The sequence below is a fragment of the Cydia amplana genome, chromosome 3 (genome assembly GCF_948474715.1).
Source record: "Cydia amplana chromosome 3, ilCydAmpl1.1, whole genome shotgun sequence".
Lineage (NCBI taxonomy): Eukaryota > Metazoa > Arthropoda > Insecta > Lepidoptera > Tortricidae > Cydia > Cydia amplana.
The window spans coordinates 20,918,957-20,931,153 of NC_086071.1; the positions used below are offsets into that span (position 1 = coordinate 20,918,957).

General features: G+C 36.5%; 1 long non-coding RNA gene across 1 annotated transcript; it reads right to left on the minus strand.

Annotated features, from left to right (window-relative positions):
- Positions 1-7,754: 7,754 nt before the first annotated feature.
- Positions 7,755-8,073, minus strand: LOC134662590 (uncharacterized). Its single transcript, XR_010098082.1, has 2 exons — positions 7,941-8,073; positions 7,755-7,817 (listed from the first exon to the last, which is right to left on the minus strand). It is a non-coding gene; the product is annotated as an uncharacterized LOC134662590 (long non-coding RNA).
- Positions 8,074-12,197: the final 4,124 nt, after the last annotated feature.

Sequence of the window (12,197 nt, forward strand, 5' to 3'; positions counted from 1 at the left end):
GCTGCCAACATGAGCAACAAAAAGGGATGTGCTGCACACACTGTTAGACATTTTTATCGATATCGATAATTTGAAAAAAATAAAATGCGTTGCTTTTCGACTAATTATTAAACTTTCGCAATACTTTACAACTACTATTTTTTAAATTAGAAGTTACGAAAAGTATGATTGTAATAAATGATAACAACAGTTTTCGTTTTAATTAATTCATTTTATTTGATCTTTTAAAATATGTACATAATATTTATAGTGAAACCTGGTTAATTGGCACCTAGATAAATACAAAACCTCAATAATTGCAACCAAAGGTCCGGTCCCGGTCCCTTGAGACCAAAATGCAATAATTGAAAATTTGATATATATACTTGGTCAACCAGATCTTGACAGTAGAAAAAGGCGGCAAATTTGAAAAATGTATGCGCGAAGGGATATCGTCCCATAGAAAATTTGAATTTCGCGCCTTTTTTTACTGACAAGATTTGGTTGACCAGCTATATATAAAGCTGCAACACGACTGACTGATGATCAATTGATCTCCCGGAAGGAGGTTCGGGTGGTATTAAGTCTCGGAGTCGAAAATGTTTCCCACAAATATATTTTAATTCGTGCAGCTTTTCAATAGGCACATAGGCCAAATCTTCGTTACCGGTCACTTGAACCCATCTTTTACACCTGGTAAGGAGCAATTTATTTCAATATTAATAGAAAGCTACTATCATACGCGGGTTATTTTAGTCAAGTAGTGTTTTTGCTCGTCTTTTTCTATTTATATATACCCATGGCAAGGAAAACCAAAACATTTTTCAATAACATGGACCTAAGAACTGGTCAGAAAAAATATCGATATTATCTGGGTACCGCACTAATAAATAAATAAAATAAAATAAAATAAAATAAAAAGCCTTTTATTTCCTGCTACAAATATGTTATATGGATGTATGTTTGGTTAGTTAGATATTAGTTTTTAATTTATTTGGTTGTTAGTATTTTAGTTACTTAGTCTATAAGCAGGAACCCCTTAGGTGAAGGCCTCTTCCAAAGCTAGCCATTTTTCTCGGTCCTGAGCAGTTTTTTGCCAGTTCGGCCCGGCGATTTTTCTTATGTCTTCGTCCCAGCGTGCAGTTGGTTTTCCTTGTCGGCGTTTGCCATCAGGCCCTTTCCATGCTGTTACTGTTTTTGTCCATCTGCGGTCTTTCAGACGCGCCACGTGTCCAGCCCATCTCCATTTTAACTTTCTTGCTTGAGCAAGAGCATCAATTGTTTTTAATTTTTCTCTTATTGTGCTGTGTCTTATCTTATATATCTTTTTCACATTCAGCATGCTGCGTTCCATTCCTCGCTGGCATGTGATTATTTTATTTTTTGCCTTTTCGGTAAAATTCCATGTTTGGCATGCGTAAATTAAACTTGGTATAAGGCATGTATCCATGACTTTCTTTTTTAATGTAATTGGCAATTCACTTTTGAATATTTCTTTATAATTCCAGTATTTGTTCCATGTACTTTTAACTCTCCTCTCTATTTCTAGTTCTTTGTTTGTGCTGCTGAACCCAATCTGTTTCCCCAAATATATATAATGATCAACATATTCTAATGGTTTGCTGTCTAATGTTATATTTATTTTTTTGTAGTTTGACATGGTTTTAGTTTTAGTAATGTTTACCTCAAGGCCTACTTGTTTGCTACTATTGTGTAGGGTTTCAATCATGTATTGTAGATTGCGGGCTGATTCTGCTAGTAGCACTAGGTCATCTGCAAACCTGAGGTGGCTTAGATATTTGCCTTGGATAAGTAAGCCTTTGTTTTTCCAATCTAGTTTGCAAATGATGTTTTCTAGTACCGCTATAAAGATTGTTGGGGATAGGCGATCCCCTTGCCGCACTCCTCTTTCCACTGGAAAACTTGGCCCAATATTTTCTAGCTTTATTCTGCTTTTGCTCTTGGTATATATATTCTTTAATATGCTTATGTATTCTATCTCTACGTTTTGATCCTGTAAGGTTGTCCAAATACTTTCATGAGAGACAGTATCGAATGCTTTTTGGTAGTCGATGAACGCAATATATAATGGTCGTCGAAATTCTTGGTATTTCTCAATGATTTGTTCTAACGTGTGTATGTGATCTATGGTCGAGAAACCCTTTCTGAAGCCGGCTTGTTCGATAGGTTGTTTCTTTTCCAGTGTGACTCTTAATCTTTGGTTAATGATTGTAGAGAAGAGTTTATATGTTGCTGGTAGTAGACTAATGGGTCTGTAATTGCTGATGTCCTTGTGGTCTCCTTTTTTATATAATAGAATAATATCAGATTTAGACCATTGTGACGGCGTTTCATATGTCTCTAGTATTTTGTTAAATAGTCTTTGTAGTGGTGCCACTAAAATATCTTGGGCTTCCTTTATAGCCTCATTTGTAACATTGTCAGCTCCTGGACTTTTATCTGGTTTCAATTTGTGAATGGCATCTATAATTTCTTTATCGTTTATTTGCGCTTTTCAATAGGCACATAGGCCAAATCTTCGTTACCGGTCACTTGAACCCATCTTTTACACCTGGTAAGGAGCAATTTATTTCAATATTAATAGAAAGCTACTATTATACGCGGGTTATTTTAGTCAAGTAGTGTTTTTGCTCGTCTTTTTCTATTTATATATACCCATGGCAAGGAAAACCAAAACATTTTTCAATAACATGGACCTAAGAACTGGTCAGAAAAAATATCGATATTATCTGGGTACCGCACTAACTTTTACAATAATATAATTTTATTCCAGAATTTCTTTTAAATTCTAAAGAAACATGCGTTATGTGTTTTATGTAGAAAAACAAATAGATTTTTGAACTTACCTATCTTCATCCAATGGAAATTTAGCCATAAATGTTCGTTTTTGACCATCAACCACCAACACGACCGGCCTTTAAACCGCAAATCTCACACGTTTTGTAGTGCATATTTGCTTTAGATCACATAATAGGTACACATTCACGGGCTCAAACCAAGTTATGGTCGTAACTGTTACGTCAAATCAGTAAATTTGAACAGATTTTAAACACAAAAATTCACGATTCAAACAACCCCGCGAACAGTAAACATAAATCATGGCGGACAATGGCGGATGTGTAGTTAAGTGAGAAAGGGATGCCGCTGTTAGAGCAAGATATATATATCCCCCATAGCAGCTAGCGTAAAGTTAATATAACGATTTTTATAAAGAGACTTTCGCCAGACTGTGACCAATTGTGTATGATTTAAAAAAAGCTAAAAATCAGTTGTCAATTTATGTCATTCATTCGAATTGTTTCCGGTTTATAAGGGGTTTATTTTAAATATTAATCATGTCTATACCGAGTGAGGAACTGCAATGTTTACAAGTCGTAACCAAATGTGAACAAATAGGAGGTTGGTGCTCTATAAATATTTTGATACTTAGCATTTAGCATATTTGACATAGTACTTATGTAATTTTTTTGGCGATGGATCAATATTACGATATTATCGAGCTAGGTCTTATTTACACTACATTTAATTTTTCGCCTTGTTACAATGGTATATGGTGAGAAAGTGTAAACATATGTGTTTTTCGTTGACTGTCTTTACATCGTGGTAGAAATGATGTGAGCTGACTTTGAGTGCACGTTAACGTATATTTAACTTATTTCTTTAGGTACCTTACGAGTGCCCACAAAATCAAAAATATTTTCTAGTATCAAAACTATAATTCCTACTACACAAAGTGTGACCAACCTAAGATTTTTTGAATTTCCCGCCAAACATTTGTGTAATATTTCAGTAGCCAGACTCTAGTGTGTCAAAGAACTGACCCATTTCAAATATAGACAGAGAGAATCATACTATTTTTGTCTTCCGCTAGTACTAGCACCCAAAAGAAAAGGATGAGTATAGTTTTTTTGGTTCCTATTTACTGACAAATCTATACAGATGGTCAAGTAGATCTTGTCAGTAAAAAAGGCGCGAAATTCAAATTTTCTATGGGACGATATCCCTTCGCGCCTACATTTTTCAAATTTGTCGCCTTTTTCTACTGACAAGATCTGCTTGAACATCTTTATTTATTTGTTATTAAATAAATAAAATGTTATATAATACGATATTTCAATAAAAAGTTTTTTAATTATTTGGCTGAATGGAACTATCATTGCCACGTTGGCTGTGGGAAACAGAAAAAAAAAGTATAACCTGGTATAACCGGCGACCATGGTATAGTATCTCTGAAGACGAGTAATGGGTCAGACTGTACGAAAGGGGGGGCTGGGACTTAGAATTTTTTTTGACAAAGTGGTATCATTATGACACTATTTTTAAATGATTGTAATGTGTAGATCACGTCAAAATAAGCATCTTTTATTGGAAAAACTTTTCTCTAAAATAAAAAATGTCCGAGTTAGACGCGACCAAAGATTGATGTTTTTAAAGGGAGCTGGGACTTGTAAAATTGTATTATTATAAAAACGTCGGTTCTGGCGCTTCGCCGGCCGCTGCCGCGGCACGCTCGCTTCGCTCGCTCGGCTCGCGCGCTGTATGGTCGCAGTTACACCTAACACTCCTCCTCGCTTCGCTCGTCGTCGTACCTACTCCGACCTGCCTTAAAAGCCTGGCCTGCCTTAAGCTCTATCTCCGCCATTTTCAGTTTTAGTTAAAAGTTTTCCAAGTAAAAGTTGCTTATTTCGATGTGTTCTATACATTAAAATCATTTAAAATATATGTCATAATGACACCACTCTCAATGAAAATTTTCTAAGTCCCAGCTCCCTTTAAAAATATCAATCTTTGGAGGCGTCTAACTCGGCCATTTTTTATTTTAGAGAAAAGTTTTTCCAATAAAAGATGCTTATTTTGACGTGATATACACATTACAATCATTTAAAAATAGTGTCATAATGACACCACTTTGTCAAAAAAAAATCTAAGTCCCAGCCCCCCCTTTGCTACAGTCCAACCGAGTAATGTAATGCTGATAATGACGCCATCTCTGGGTTATGCTCCAAGTCTATTCCTCAGCCGTGGTACCCTGCTTAGAGTGCTTAGTTAAAAAGCGGTATCTGAATTGAAAATGTTATGCAAACAAGTACCTTAAAATTTAATTCATAAAGTTCAATTTCCAGTTCATTCGTTTTTGAGATACCGCCTTTTAGCATAAGGAAGGCTGAGTGTGGCTAGACCTAATTCTTGTATGTAGATGGTAGAAAACAAAATATACCAAACATTAAATATAGCCTTAATATTAGTGTTGAGTCGCTCACTCGTGAGGCACCTCATTTGTACCACTCATTTTGTTAATTTGTTGCAGTACTTCGTACCGCAAAAATGTCTTACTTCACTCCTCTATTCATTTTACTCATTTACTATTTATTATTATTTATTTATTTTAGTAAATACTCGCGCGCATCACAAACACCTCTTGCCACACTGATGAATGTAAACACAAACCACTCGAGCGCCTGCTTGGAAACTAGGAGCAAACTGCACCTAGCACACGATCGCTCTACGCATAGACATGTATATGTCACTTCTACTCTTGTACTCTGTTCGATTAAGTGTCAATTACTGTTAGTTACTTATTATAATTAAAGTCGCATAATTAAAGCCATTTCTTTCATTTCTATTAGGTTATGGGCGTCACGCTCAATAGTGCGTTATAAGATTTGGCTAAAAAATAAAGTGGTATTTCGAAAAGTAAAAGTACTTAACCTAAAAACACGCGGTCGCCGGAATTCTTTTCAGCATTTCAGATACCAAAATGAGTTCGCAAAACGGATTATTGTCAATTGAGAAGCTTACAGGACGAGACAATTGGTGTACATGGAGTTTTGCGGTGAAAGCATATCTACAATTGGAAGAATTATGGGATTATGTAGAAGGCACCGTCGTCGACACAAAGAAAGACTTGAAAGCTAAGTCTAAGATAATTTTATTAGTAGATCCCATGTTATACGTACACATTCAAGATGCAACTACGTCTAAACAGGTATGGGACAATCTTTCTAATGCTTTTCAAGACTCAGGATTAGTACGCAAGGTTGGTTTATTGAAAGATTTAATTAACACCACCTTAGAATCAAGTAACAGTATAGAAGAATATGTTAATAAAATTATGACATCAGCCCATAAATTAAGAAATATTAGTTTTGAAATTGATGATGAATGGCTTGGAACTTTAATGCTGGCTGGTTTGCCGGACTTGTATAAACCTATGATAATGGGCATTGAAAGCTCAGGAGTTAAAATAAGTGCAGATTTAATAAAAACAAAATTGCTTCAAGAAGTTAAATCTACATCTGCACAAGATACAACTACAGCATTTTTCTCCAAGTCTAAGTCTAAGCCATCTTATCAATCCGTACAAAATAAAAAGTCTAAGGGTCCCCGTTGTTACAACTGCAATGGCTATGGGCATTTAGGAAAGCAATGCTGGCACAAAAAGAATAATAAAACTGCAAATGATAAATCAAAATTTAATAATGGTTTCATAGCTGCTTTTTCAGCGGCTTTGTTGCAGGATCACATGAATTGGTATGTCGACTCAGGTGCAGCCAGAAATATGACTATGCACCGTGATTGGCTGGACAATATAAGACCATCACCTGTACAATCAATAAGGATTGCCGACAATACATTTCTCCGAGCTGAATGCTGCGGTGATGTGACCATAAAAGTCCCCGCTAAGGATGGATTCAACAAGATACTGGTGAGAGAAGTTCTTTATGTCCCAGACCTAGCTACCAATTTATTGTCAGTAAGCAAAATATTAAAAGCTGATTGCAAGATTGAGTTTAGTAAAGGCGGTTGTACAATATTTAACCAAATGGGCCAAGAAATAGCAAGGGCTGATGAAATAGATGACACATATAGGCTACAACTCTATAATGACACAGTAAATGCCATGTCAGCTATAACTGAAGATGATACCTACTTGTGGCACCAAAGAATGGGCCACTTGAATTTTACTGATGTAAATAAAATACCGGCATGTACTTCAGGTGTTAAATTGTCACAGAATAAAGAAAATTGCATATGTATCACTTGTATAGAAGGCAAGCAGACGAGGCAACCATTCCCGCACAATGGTTCCAGAGCTACAGAGTTATTGGAGCTAGTACATTCTGATGTATGTGGACCCATGCAGGCGGCATCTTTTAGTGGTTGCAGGTACATAGTTACTTTCATTGACGATTTTTCAAGAAAAGTATTTGTATATTTCATGAAAAGTAAATCAGAGGTACATGATAAATTTATAGAGTTTAAAAACAGAGTAGAGAATGAATTAAATAAGAAAATAAAACATTTTAGAAGTGATAATGGCACAGAATATATTAACAAAAATTTTCAAAAAACAATGAAAAAATATGGCATTTTGCATCAGACTAGTAACCCTTATACACCGGAGCAGAATGGTCTCAGCGAACGTATGAATAGAACCTTGATAGAGCGTGCTAAATGTATGATTCTCAATGCTAATTTACAGAACTGCTACTGGGCAGAGGCAGTAGCAACTGCGGCACACATCATAAACCGTTCGCCTACTCGAGCTCTCAATGACGTTACTCCGGAAGAAGTTTGGACCGGTGAGCAGCCTGACCTCAGCTATATGAAGATCTTCGGGTGCAAGGCCATGGTTCACATTCCAAAAGAACGAAGGCAAAAATTAGATGCAAAGTCACGTGAGTTAATATTCGTGGGTTACAGTGAATGTACAAAGGGCTACAGATTTATAGACCCAAAAAGCAAACAGGCCATAATGAGCAGAGATGTTGTATTCTTAGAAGCCACCGTGAAACAAAAGAAGGTCCCTCCAGCACCTGAAAAAGAAGAAAACAAATTAAATAAAAATAAAGGTGAAGATACCAACAACGAAATAAATAAAAATAAAATAAATAACTTACCATCTGACAAATGTGTACAGAAGAAAGTAGTATACTTACCAATACTGGAAGATAACGGAGCCTCCGTTGTTCAGGACACAGATGACATTGATGAATCCGATGAACAGAGCAGTTCAAGTTCTCCGAATGTTACTGTCACTGACAATTGTATTACTTCTGAATCTGAAACATATGAAGTGTGTGATGATGGAGTTGATGAAACATACATACCTAATGAAAGTGTAAATGTTACTCCACCGCGTCGAATGAACCTAAGACCACGACGACGGGAAGAGCCTGCTGAACGCGAACCTACAACATATCTTTGTATAAACGGTGAGTCAGCCATGAGTTTACTAGACAGTGATCCACAAGACCTTAATGAAGCGCTTCATAGCGACAAGGCTGAGAAGTGGATAGAAGCCATGAATGAGGAACATGAATCATTACTAAAAAACAATACATGGACTTTAGTTGACTTACCCGAGAATAAGAAAGTAATACCGTGTAAGTGGGTATTCAAAACAAAGACAGATGAAAAAGGAAATGTGACGCGACACAAGGCAAGATTAGTCATAAAAGGCTATAAGCAAGCAAGAGGTATAGACTACAATGAAATATATGCCCCTGTTGTACGGAACACTTCAATAAGATATTTGATTGGTTTGGCCGCAAAATACAAATTACAAATCCATCAAACAGATGCAATAACAGCGTTTCTACAAGGAGACATAGATAAGGAAATCTATATGTCACAACCGCCATACTTTGAAAATGGACAAAAAGTATGTAAATTAAACAAATCCATTTATGGTCTTAAACAAGCAAGCAGACAGTGGAATCTTAAATTAAATGCTGCTTTACTTGAGATAGGTATGAAAAGATCAAAATTGGATCCCTGCATATATTTTAGAATTTTAAATGAAAGTGACATATTATTTATAACTGTTTATGTTGATGACCTACTGTATTTTTTTAACAACTACAACACAGCCCTAGAAGTTAAAAATAAACTTAAAGATAAGTTCTTTATGAAAGATTTGGGCAAAGCAAAACATTGTATAGGTTACAGGATCACACAGGAAGACAACGGTGACATTTCTATTGACCAGTCGGCTTACATACAAAAAATATTGACCCGCTTTGGAATGATGAACTGCAAGCCGGTGTCGACACCATGTGAAACAAATGTTACATTTAAAAAGGCTAAAAATGAAAAAGATATTATAAGAAATAAGCCATACCAGGAAGCAGTGGGCTGCTTATTATACCTCTCACAAGGCACACGGCCTGATATAGCCTATATAGTAAACACACTGAGCAGATTTAATAACCAACCTACAGAAGAGCATTGGATGGCTATTAAGAGAGTGCTAAGATATCTAAAGGGCACAATATACACAAAGCTTACATACAAAAGTGATCAACACACCAATATTGTTGGATATAGCGATGCTGATTGGGCCGGTGACTCTGAAGATAGACGGTCATGCACTGGATATATTTTTATTTTTCAAGGAGCCGCTTTGAGTTGGAACTCACGAAAGCAACAGACCATAGCCCTTTCGACATTGGAATCGGAATACATGTCATTAGCATCCGCTACACAAGAATGTATTTGGCTAAAACAATTACAAGAAGATTTTTGGCCTAATCTTTCAGGTATTCCTACGGTTTTATACTGTGATAACCAAAGTGCCATTAGTCTTTCAGGTAACGACATGTATCACCCGAGGAGCAAACATATTGATGTCCGCTACCATTTTCTTCGAGAGCGGATATCCACCGGACAAATATCCGTGCAGTACTTACCAACGCAGGAGATGATCGCTGATCTCCTAACTAAAGGACTACACGGACCTAAACACAAAATGTTCACTGATTTAATGGGTTTGTGTTCAGGAGAGGATGATGAATGTAAACACAAACCACTCGAGCGCCTGCTTGGAAACTAGGAGCAAACTGCACCTAGCACACGATCGCTCTACGCATAGACATGTATATGTCACTTCTACTCTTGTACTCTGTTCGATTAAGTGTCAATTACTGTTAGTTACTTATTATAATTAAAGTCGCATAATTAAAGCCATTTCTTTCATTTCTATTAAATCATCCGTTCAAATTCACTCGCGAGTCTCGCGACCCTCAAAACTCATACACTCCTCACAACTCGCAACAGAGTCCCTGTATCGCGCGAGGCGCTAGGTGCTCGCCTGCTCGCCGACACTCAAAACTCAAATGTCTCAAATGAAGAAACGAGTAATGATCCACACTGTCAACTGCCGAACTACAAACCTTATGGCAACGACAAAAGGTCCACCGAGAAATGCGTTGAGTTTGTACCACTCACCGCCTCTCTGTGACATGAACCCCTCAAAAATCCTTTCAGAATGAAACAATGAATTAGAAATACCCAAAGAGGGAGACCGACACGTGACGTACTTCAATATCGCTTCGCGTCACCACCGAAAATACGTTAAGCGTTAACAATTACAACACATTAAAGACAACAAGCGTAAGCGCTGCAAGCTTTCATACATCTTAAAAAAAGCGGCCAAGTGCGAGTCGGACTCGCCCATGAAGGGTTCCGTATTTAGGCGATTTATGACGTATAAAAAAAAACTACTTACTAGATCTCGCTCAAACCAATTTTCGGTGGAAGTTTACATGGTAATCTACATCATATATTTTTTTTAGTTTTATCATTCTCTTATTTTAGAAGTTACAGGGGGGGGGACACACATTTTACCACTTTGGAAGTGTCTCTCGCGCAAACTATTCAGTTTAGAAAAAAATGATATTAGAAACCTCAATATCATTTTTGAAGACCTATCCATAGATACCCCACACGTATGGGTTTGATGAAAAAAAATTTTTTGAGTTTCAGTTCGAAGTATGGGGAACCCCAAAAATTTTTTGTTTTTTTTCTATTTTTGTGTGAAAATCTTAATGCGGTTCACAGAATACATCTACTTACCAAGTTTGAAGAGTATAGTTCTTATAGTTTCGGAGAAAAGTGGCTGTGACATACGGACGGACAGACGGACAGACGGACAGACGGACAGACAGACAGACATGACGAATCTATAAGGGTTCCGTTTTTTGCCATTTGGCTACGGAACCCTAAAAATTGTCGCTGTTGGAATTAATGGAATAGTTGACGCTGAAAATATGCTAGTACCTCACCTCATTTGAAGTAAGACATTGTAACACCTCATTTTAGAAAATGAGGTACTCATACAAACTCATTTTAAATTGATGTCCTACCCATCACTACTTAATATAGCAGGTAAAATAATTGTATTTAATGAAATCTGGAATAACATATTTTATTAAAAAATGTTTTTGAGATAGTTACTAATCTTACGTTGCAAATGAACTAGGAAACAAATTAATTTTGAAATTTGCACTAGGTACATATTAAATAAACTACTTACTTATTTAATATGTACCTACCTAGTGCAAACACCGTAAAATGACAGATTGACGTATTATTTTACGAATAAAAAAACCGATTGACGTTTGGTTTGACGGGAAATTTTGAAATTATTTCAAAGTTGGTTTTTAATATAAGTATATTTCCAATATTTCTTTATATTTGATATAAAGCCAACCTTGTGATTTGTATTAAATTGAGCTTTTATCGATACACATAAACCAACGCGGGCAAGACGAAAGAAAAGCAATGGCACCGCGCCGATGCTGTGTGCTTTCACGTGAAAAACATGGCGAGGAGTTGGCGAAGTTTATGTTAAAACGAAGCATCATATTTTTAATTAATAATTGGTGCAGAGAAATAAATGAGATTTTAATGGGGAAAACCACATTTTGGGACCAGTAGGACGAGGTGAAAAATACCGCCTATGAATATTATTTGAAACACGCACGTTAACTTTTCGCAGATCTTAAGCCTCTTTTTTTCGTTACTGTGAACGTATGTAAATTATTACTTATATTATATTATATATTATACTTGAACTAATGTCAGTTTTCATTCACATATTGAAAAATGTGAAAATGCAACGGACGACAAAGATTACTACATAAATTAGTTTCCAATAATAAAATTGTTAGTCTGTGCGGAAAGAGAAGAGTCGTGGAATGTATGGGGCCCAATACATTCCACGACTCTTCTCTTTCCGCACAGACTCTACCTGTAGGGTAAAGAGCCCACAGGCATACGCGTGTGTGAGTGTGTGTGTGTATGTGTGCGTGATTCTGTATACACAGTCTCATTAGTTGAGAGCAGGTCCGCTAGGGGCAGCACAGTAGAGACGTGAACGTGAAATGTCCGAGAGTTTCTTATCTATTACAGTA